General features: G+C 42.4%; 1 long non-coding RNA gene across 1 annotated transcript; it reads left to right on the top strand.

The window, feature by feature from the left end:
- Positions 1–6975: 6975 nt before the first annotated feature.
- Positions 6976–9033, top strand: LOC139172872 (uncharacterized). The gene is made up of 2 exons (XR_011559946.1): positions 6976–7054; positions 8819–9033. It is a non-coding gene; the product is annotated as an uncharacterized lncRNA (long non-coding RNA).
- The last annotated feature ends 994 nt before the right edge of the window (positions 9034–10027 follow it).

Here is a 10027-nt window from a genome sequence, read left to right as displayed (position 1 = left end):
CTCCTCTTCTTCCTCCTCCTCTTCTTCTTGTTCCTACTCCTCTTCTTCTTCCTCCTCCTCCTCCTCTTCTTCTTCTTCCTCCTCCTCCTCTTCCTCCTCCTCTTCTTTTTCTTCCTCCTCCTCCTCTTCTTCCTCCTCTTCTTCTTCCTCCTCCTCTTCTTCTTCTTCTTCCTCCTCCTCTTCTTCTCCTCTTCTTCCTCCTCCTCCTCCTCTTCTTTTTCTTCCTCCTCCTCCTCCTCTTCTTCTTCCTCCTCCTCTTCTTCTTCCTCCTCCTCCTCTTCTTCTTCCTCCTCCTCCTCTTCTTCCTCCTCTTCTTCTTCTTCCTCCTCCTCTTCTTCTTCCTCCTCCTCTTCTTCTTCCTCCTCCTCCTCTTCTTCTTCCTCCTCTTCTTCCTCCTCCTCCTCTTCTTCTTCTTCCTCCTCCTCTTCTTCTTCCTCCTCCTCTTCTTCTTCCTCCTCCCCCTCTTCTTCCTCCTCCTCCTCCTCTTCTTCTTCTTCTTCCTCCTCCTCTTCTTCTTCCTCCTCCTCCTCTTCTTCTTCTTCTTCCTCCTCCTCTTTTTCCTCCTCCTCTTCTTCTTCTTCCTCCTCCTCCTCTTCTTCTTCCTCCTCCTCCTCTTCTTCTTCCTCCTCCTCTTCTTCTTCTTCCTCCTCCTCTTCTTCTTCTTCTTCCTCCTCTTCTTCTTCCTCCTCCTCTTCTTCTTCCTCCTCCTCTTCTTCTTCCTCCTCCTCTTCTTCTTCTTCCTCCTCCTCCTCTTCTTCCTCCTCCTCCTCTTCTTTTTCTTCCTCCTCCTCCTCCTCCTCCTCCTCCTCCTCTTCTTCCTCCTCTTCTTCTTGTTCTTCTTCCTCCTCCTCCTCCTTTGGTGCTTTGGAGAATAGCTTGACCCCAGTGAACGGCTACCAAATTTTTTACTATCACACTGTGGGTGTCGCTTATGCAGGACGCCCTGCATTTTCTTTCAACATCTTTCAATGCAAATTGGGTGCTCTGGGGTGGAGCTCCATTTACGCTACTCCACTGTGTTCCCCCCATCCAGGCAGCAGCCCACCCCTGCTTATTTTTAAATTATTATTATTATTTATTAGATTTGTATGCCGCTCCTCTCCGTAGACTTGACCCCCTTCCTCCTCTCTATGGCAGCCCCTCAAACATTGGAAGGCTGCTACCCTGTCTCCCCTGGTCCTTCTCTTCACTAGACTTGCCATGCCCAGTTCCTGCAACCGTTCATTGCATGTTTTAGCATTCAGTCCCCTCATCATCCTGGTTGCTCATCTCTGCACTCTTTCCAGAGTCTTTTTTGTAGTGGGGTGACCATATAAACACTATGTATAGCCCAAAATCCATACTCTAGTGTGAAAGAAGTGGAAACGAAGCAAGGAGAGACATAACTTAGAACTAAGGAGAAAGTTCCCAACAGTTAGAACACTTAAATCAGTGGAACAGCTTGCCTCCAGAAGTTGTGTATGCTCCAAAACTGGAAGTTTTAAAGAAGATGTTGGATAACCATCTCAGACCATCTGTCTGAAGTAGTGTAGGGTTTCCTGCCTAATCAGGGAGTTGGACTAGAAGACCTCCAAGGTCCCTTAGAAACATAGAAGATTGATGGCAGAAAAAGACCTCCTGGTCCGTCTAGTCTGCCCTTATACTATTTCCTGGATTTTATCTTAGGATGGATCTATGTTTATCCCAGTCATGTTTCCCAAGCACCTAGGACTGCGTGATGTAGCGGTGAATTATGTTTGCCGATCCCAGTAAAACAGCCTTTTGCAATTGACAGATGGAGATTTTGTCAATTCCAATGGTTTTCAAATGTCTGCTGAGATCCTTTGGCACTGCGCCCAGCGTGCCAAGTACCACTGGGACCACTTTGACTGGCTTATTATTATTATTATTATTATTATTATTATTATTATTATTATTATTATTATTATTTTTCTCTGAAGGGCTCTAGCGCGAATCCAAAAGCTCAGAAGTCGAAAGGCAGGCTAGTGCACTTATGTACACCCCTTACTGACCTCTTAGGAACCTGGAGAGGTCAATCATGGATAGTCTAAGGGAGAAATGTTGGGGTTTAGGGGTTGACACTACTGAGTCCGATAATGAGTTCAACGCTTCGACAACTCGATTGCTAAAGTCATATTTTTTACAGTCAAGCTTGGAGCGATTAATATTAAGTTTGAATTTGTTGCGTGCTCTTGTGTTGTTGCGGTTGAAGCTGAAGTAGTCATTGACAGGCAGGACGTTGCAGCATATGATTTTGTGGGCAATACTTAGATCGTGTTTGAGGCGTGGTAGTTCTAAGCTTTCTAGACCTAGGATTGATGACCCGCAGGTATCCCACGGACTGCCAAAATCACAAAGAAAGAAGTCCTAGACTGAACGTCATCAAAATATGTATCACTTGAATCCACCAGTTAATGCGAAAGGGTTTTAACAGCCATAGCCATGTCTGCCCCTCTTGCAAGGGCATGACTCAAGGAGTCTTTTAAGAAGGAAGGTTGGAATTTATTAAATCCTGACAGAATAAACAACTTAATTACATCAGGGCCACTGCCAGAACATAATTGCTGGAATGGGGGAGAGGGTTTTTTTTAATCTTCCTCTGGCATCAAGGGGAGGGCGATGCGGCTGCATTCTATTTTATTTTATTTATTTATTTATTTTGTCCAATGCAAATTGAAAGTTAAAGAGAATAAAACGTGTAGTAGTAAATATCAGGGAAGGGATAGAAGAAGAGATATGAGAATAGAATACATCAATGAAGAGTAGAGGAAAGGATATATGAATGGGAGAAAAGATATATAAAATATAGGAGAGACAATTGGACAGGGGACGGAAGGCACACTAGTGCACTTATGCTCACCCCTTTCTGACCTCTGGAGAGGTCAACTGTGGTCAACTCTCAAAAGGAGCCCAAACCCTGTGTGGTGCAGCCTCCCATGGCAGTCAAGGCTCCAGATCTTCCCAGATTCCCTTGTAGGGAAGAGCAGACAGAAAGACTTTGGGGATGGACCGGAGCATCACAAAAGAAGGCCCTGGGAGCAGAGAGGAATGGCGTCACCCATCAAGGCAGGCACCAGGCCCTTTGAATCACCCCATCGCAGAATCCTTCTTTGGCAGGCAGGGGCAGGATGGCAGTGACCTGCCACTTGCACGTCCTGCCTGTCAATGACTACTTCAGCTTCAACCGCAACCACACAAGAGAACGCAACAAATTCAAACTTAATATCAACCACTCCAAGCTTGACTGTAAAAAATATGACTTTAGCAATCGAGTTGTTGAAGCATGGAACTCATTACCGGACTCAGTAGTGTCAACCCCTAACCCCCAACATTTCTCCCTTAGACTATCCATGATTGACCTCTCCAGATTCCTAAGAGGTCAGTAAGGGGCGTACATAAGTGCACTAGCCTGCCTTTCGTCCCCTGTCCAATTGTCTCTCCTTTATCTCATATCCCATATATCTTTTCTTCCTTTCATATATCTTCTCCTCTACTTTTATATCTTTTCTTTATATATAATACTTCATGTCTATCCTCTTCAATATGTATTGTGTATTGGACAAAATAAATAAATAAATAATAAAAATTTAATCTCGCCTGGGAAGTCCTTGGGGCAAGGCTCCACTGCAGATCTTCTTTTCAAAGTGAGCTTTGGAGTTGCATCCACTGCTAAATAGGGGTGAGAAAGGTGGAACAGAGTTTGTCAACCTCAGCAATTGGAAGATGTGTGGACTTCAATTCCCAGAATTCCCTAGACAGCATGTGGAGGAGTCAGTTGCTGTTGTTGTTGTTGTTGTTATTATTATTATTAGTAGTAGTATTATTATTATTATTTATTAGATTTGTATGCCGCCCCTCTCCGGAGACTCGGAACGGCTCACAACACAAAACACGGTACAAATCCAACAATAAAAAGCAATTTAAAACCCTTAGTATAAAAACAATCATACATCTCAGACAAACCTTGCGTAAAATGGAAACAGCCCAGGGTAATCATTTTCCCCATGCCAGATGGTAGAGGTGGGTTTTGTGAAAGGCAAGGAGGGTGGGGGCAATTCTAATCTCCGGGGGGAGTTGATTCCAGAGAGTTGGGGCCACCACAGAGAAGGCTCTTCCCCTGGGTCCCGCCAGATGACATTGTTTCGTCGACGGGACCCAGAGAAGGCCAACTCTGTGGGACCTAACCGGTCGCTGGGATTCTTGTGACAGAAGGTGGTCTCGGCGATATTCTGGTCCGATGCCATGAAGGACTTTATAGGTCATAACCAACACTTTGACTTGTGACCGGAAACTGATCGGCAACCAAGGCAGACTGTGGAGTATTGGTGTAACATGGGCATCCCTAGGGAAATTGGAATTGTCCTTGGGAGGCAAAACCCACAGCCACTCCATCTTATCAGGGTTGAGTTTGAGTCTGTTGACACCCATCCAGACCCTAATAGCCTCCAGGCACCGGCACATCACTTCCACTGCTTCATTGACTGCACATGGGGTGGAGATGTACAGCTGGGTATCATCGGCGTACTGATGATACCTCACTCCATGCCCATTCCCAGAATTCCCCAGTCAACAAGCTGGCTGGGGAAACTCTGGGAACTGAATTCCATACAGCTTAAAATTACCAAAGTTGAAACAGATTAAATTAGAAGAATAACCAAACAAGAGGTGAAATATATTCCGAAGTAGGAATAATTATAGTTTTTGAGAGAAATAACTCACTGAAGAAAAGGAATGTTCAAAATTGCAAATTTCCAAATAAGCATGCCAATCAAATCATTGAAGAATTGGCATGCTAAAAGTGAGGTCAATGGTTTTGGGATATAATAAAATTCAGTGATAAAAGTATATCATAAAATTTAAATACTAACAACTCAAAAAAATGAGTCATCTTTTTATCAGATTTGGAAATATTAGAGATGTATAAGTCATAATAACAATAATAACCTATGACTGAATATGAAATACATTGTTCTGGGCTGTTACCTTGTTTCTACTTGCAATGTAGAACATTATAAAATATTAACATTGGGATGGATGAGTGGGTTAATTATTGTGTCTTCCATTTTTTAGCAAGTAGGATAAATTCAGCTGATTAAACTTACATAAATAAATAAATAAACAAACAAACAAACAAATAAATGAATGAATGAATAAATAAAGACATACAGGGGTGCGAGATTTCTTTGATTTTTTTTTTTACTTCTGCACATGCGCGGAAGCAAAAAATCGCCAAAAATCATCAAAATCTCTCTCATACACACGTCTTCTTGCAAGATTTGGCTTTCTGCGCATGTACAGAAACCAAACCTTGCTCTGAGGCGAGTGCCTCAAAACGGTCCCACAGCCACCCTCCAATTGCAGAAGCCTTTGTGGCCAAGGCCTCAACCCTCAATGTGAAAATCCTTTTACTTTCAAGCCTTCTTTACTTCGAATGCTACCCACTCCCCCCGGCTGCCCTTTCATGGCAGTTCATCGATCTTCCTTACAGCGGCGTTTAGATTTTTCCTAGCTGCTCTGGGAGCTTTAAAGATGGGGATAGATTTCCAACCAATAATTCATAAATCCACTTGCAGTTTTGAACGCTTCATGAGCATTTCCTCAGCCCTTTGGGACGGAAAAAAAATCAGGGCAGCTAACATTTCAGCTGCTATAAAACTAGCAGAAGAGGTCAGGAAAATACTGTATTGAGCTAAAACTTTGCTGTTCTGGCTTAAAGTTTACTTATGGGCCTTTCCCCACTTGAAATGCAACGATCAATTTCCAGTCACAATTCAAAGTGTTGGTTATGACCTATAAAGCCCTTCATGGCATCGGACCAGAATATCTCCGGGACCGTCTTCAGCCGAACGAATCCCAGCAACCAGTTAGGTTCCACAGAGTTGGCCTTCTCCGGGTCCCGTCGACTAAACAATGTCGTTTGGCGGGACCCAGGAGAAGAGCCTTCTCTGTGGTGGCCCCGACCCTCTGGAACCAGCTCCCCCAAGATATCAGAGTTTCCCCCACACTCCTTGCCTTTTGAAAGCTCCTTAAAACCCACCTCTGTCGTCAGGCATGGTGAAACTGAGATATTCTCTTCCCCCTAGGCTTATAGAATTTATACATGGTATGCTTGTATGTATGATTGGTTTTTTAAATTGGGGTTTTTTAGATTATTTTTAATATTAGATTTGTTTACATTGTCTTTTTTATTGTTGTGAGCCGTCCCGAGTCTTCGGAGAGGGGCGGCATACAAATCTAATAAATAAATAAAATAAATAAATAAATAAAATATGCCTTGGCAATCTCTCTCTCTCTGTGTGTGCAATGTCTTCATAACATTAGAAAATAGAATATCAGAATTGGAAGGGACCCCAGAGCAGTGTTCCCTCTAATTTTTTGGGGTGTGGGCGGAAAAGTATAGTGTCTGAGTGGCAGTCCCTTTGGGACTGGGCGGCACAGAAATAATAAATAAATAAATAAACAAACAAACAAACAAACAAACAAATAAATAAATAAATAAACAAGCAAACAAACAAACAAACAAACAAACAAACAAACAAATAGAAAACCTACCCTGTTTTGGCTCAGAGAATTTCAAAATAAAATACTGTACTGTGTGTCTATAACAGTGAGCTCATAATAGGGCAACTCTATCAATATCAAAATGCCACTTAAATAGTTGAGCTAGTTTCAAGCTAGATTTTGATTTTCTTTCTCTCTTCCTTACTCCCATTTTTTTTCTTTCTCTTTTCCTTCCTCTCTTTTTTATATCTGTTTCTCTCTCTTCCTCTCCTCCTCTCTCTCTCCTTCCCTCTCACTCTTTCCCTCTCAGCTTCTGGGCAGGTTTGGAAAACTCTGAGTTGATGATGATTTTTAAGTGAGCGATTGCTCACTGCTCAGCTTAGAGGGAACTATGCCCCAGAGGCCTTCTAGTCCAACCCCTATTCAAACAGGATTACAAATATTACATTCCAGACAAGTGGCTGTCCAATCTCCTCTTGAAATCCTCCAGCGATAGAGCACGAACAACTTCGGAAGGCAAGCTCTTCCACTGGCGTGTTTTTCTAATTGTCAGGCAAGTTTCTCCTTAGTTTCCTGATGTTGTCCCCCTTTTTTTGGATGCTCATCCAGGAATAAAGCAGCAGGAAGTCATTGCTGGGTTGTCAGCTGGAAGGTGGTTAGTTGGAGTCGCAAACGTGCAATGGGGTGAGCTTCCATCCTCATCCCAGGTCCTGCCAACCTAGCAGTTTGAAAGCAGGCAAATGACAGTAGATAAATAGATACCCCTTCAGTGGGAAGGTAACAGCCTTTGTAGACCACATGACCAGGGAAATCTATCTAGCTGTCTGTCTTGTCTTGTCTGTCCGTCCGTCCATCTATTCATCCATCCCTCCTTCCATCCATCTAGTCTGCCTGCCTGCCTATCTATCTAGTCTGTCTGTCTCTCTATCTCTCTATCTCTCTCTCTCTCTCTCTCTCTCTCTCTCTCTCTCTATCTATCTATCTATCTATCTATCTATCTATCTATCTAGTCTGTCTGTCTGTCTGTCTGTCTGTCTGTCTGTCTATCTATCTATCTATCTATCTATCTATCTATCTATCTATCTATCTATCTATCTACAGTATCTATCTATCTATCTATCTATCTATCTATCTATCTATCTATCTATCTATCTATCTATCTATGTTTTTATCTGGCTTTCTAGGCCAGTGTTTCCCAACCTTGGCAACTTGAAGATATTTGGACTTCAACTCCCAGAATTCCAGATATCTTCAAGTTGCCAAGGTTGGGAAACACTGTTCTAGGCCACCCTTCTCCTGTGGACTCAGGGCGGCTTCTATAAGAGAATCAATGCAATAGAAAATATAAGAAGTCCAAAGAAATTGTCTTTGGATAGGGTTGACTTCCTCAACCCTCTAGAGTTAAACACAACTTTAATTAATTAATTTATTTTTATTATTTGTTTTATTATTATTATGTGCAGGCCCCTTACAGACCTCTTAGGAATGGGGTGACTATAGACAATTTAAGGTTAAATTTTGGGGGATTTCGGGAAGAAACCACAGAGTCAGGTAGTGCAATCCATGCATTCATCACTCTGTTGCAGTAGACGTATTTTCTGCAGTCGGGTTTCAAGTGGTTTACATTAAGTTTGAATCTATTGTGTGCTTGTGTATTGTTGCAGTTGAAGGTGAAGTATTAGTCATTGACAGGTAGGACATTGTGGTAGAAACATAGAAACATAGAAGACTGACGGTAGAAAAAGACCTCATGATCTATCTAGTCTGCCCTTATACTATTTTTTGTATTTTATCTTAGGATGGATCTATGTTTATCCCAGGCATGCTTAAATTCAGTGACTGTGGATTTACCAACCACGTCTGCTGGAAGTTTGTTCCAAGGATCTACTACTCTTTCATTAAAATAATATTTTCTCATGTTGCTTTTGATCTTTCCCCCAACTAACTTCAGATTGTGTCCCCTTGTTCTTGTGTTCACTTTCCTATTAAAAACACTTCCCTCCTGAACCTTATTTAACCCTTTGACATATTTAAACCCTTTGACATATTTAAATGTTTCAATCATGTCCCCCCTTTCCCTTCTGTCCTCCAGACTATACAGATATACAGATTTTATGGACTACATTTACATCATATCAAAGGCGACATAGATCTAAGCTGTCAAAGCCAAAAATTTCAAGACTGGCAGAACAAGGGAAACCTTTAACTTTTAAAAAAAGTCCTCCTTACAGGCACAAATGTTAATGTAAAACTTATTTCTTAAATCTGACCTAATTCCGGCTTAATCCTAAATCTGTTGGACTTTGTCATTCATTAGCAGGTGGCTGGACAAGACTTGACAACAACAAAAGAAGGATCTGGGTCAGCAAGTCACCACTGGCCAATCTGGGACAAGTCACCATGGTCAACTCACTTTGTCCAATTCACTGTGGCCAACTCATCATGGGACAACTCAGTATGGCCAACTAGCCACAGGACCATTCACTGCAGGACAATTCAATGACTCAATTATTTAAAATAGTTTAAACAATATTTTAACTTTTGTCATCCATGTCATTTTGTCTCTCCCTTGACATCCTTTCTTTGATGAATCTATTCCACCAATTCTTCAATATTAGTGTAATTCTTGTCCCATGGCGAGCTGATCATGGCAGGTTGGCTAATCCAGTATCGATGCTAGTGACTGATGCTAGTCCACTATACTGTTGACTCAAGCATGGGAGGAGAAAATGTTGCAAAACTGAGTGTACCTACTTAACAACTGTCTCAGTTGTGTTTGCAAGTCAACTGCCTTTATTTGGGAACTGCGTGGAACTGGTTTGCAATTGCTACTTTCGATCAAAAGATTTATAAGCTCCAACCTGGTTTTCTTCTTTTGAGATCAGCCAAGATCACCTGCTTGAAATAGTGCTAGAAAAGGCCCTGGAAGGTGTTGTGGTTAGCTCTGGCCCAGTTCCTGCCCCAAGGAATGTGCAGGTGGATGTGAGGGAGACATCCACATGCCACAGGCTTGTTTTGCTCCCGATGGAATCTGCCGATGAAACCTCCTCTGACCAAGGAAACATGAGTGACAGGGAAGAGGGGAGTTTGGCAGACAGCCCAGGAGGAGATCAATCATCTGTATCATCCTTGGATTCTGAACAAGAATTAATGACACATCCACGCATGCATAGAGTGATGCATAGGAGACAACAACTAAAGGATTGTCACAAGAAAAAATGAGGCCACCTTTGTTTGGGTGAGGCTCCAGTAATTAGGGCTGCTGCTATAAATAGCAGTGTGTGGGTTTGGCCGTTGTGAAAGAGTATCTGATCGCAGTTCTTCAGGAATCATGTGTTGCTGTTTTCTGGACGTTGTTTGTTGATTTTTCACGCCTTTGAAACCAAAGCAGAGCAGCGTGTGTGTATGTCGTGTGTGTGTGTGTATGTCTCACTTCGTTGGAAGAAGAAGGGGTGTGAAGTTTCTCCACAGCTGCTGGCTAAGTACTTAATGACTGCTTAAGGGAAATTGTACAGACCAACCGGTT

The sequence above is a fragment of the Erythrolamprus reginae genome, chromosome 10 (assembly GCF_031021105.1).
Source record: "Erythrolamprus reginae isolate rEryReg1 chromosome 10, rEryReg1.hap1, whole genome shotgun sequence".
In the NCBI taxonomy this organism is placed as follows: domain Eukaryota; kingdom Metazoa; phylum Chordata; class Lepidosauria; order Squamata; family Dipsadidae; genus Erythrolamprus; species Erythrolamprus reginae.
The sequence above is the reverse complement of the archived record's forward strand: the minus strand, read 5'-3'. Positions and strand labels throughout refer to the sequence as shown.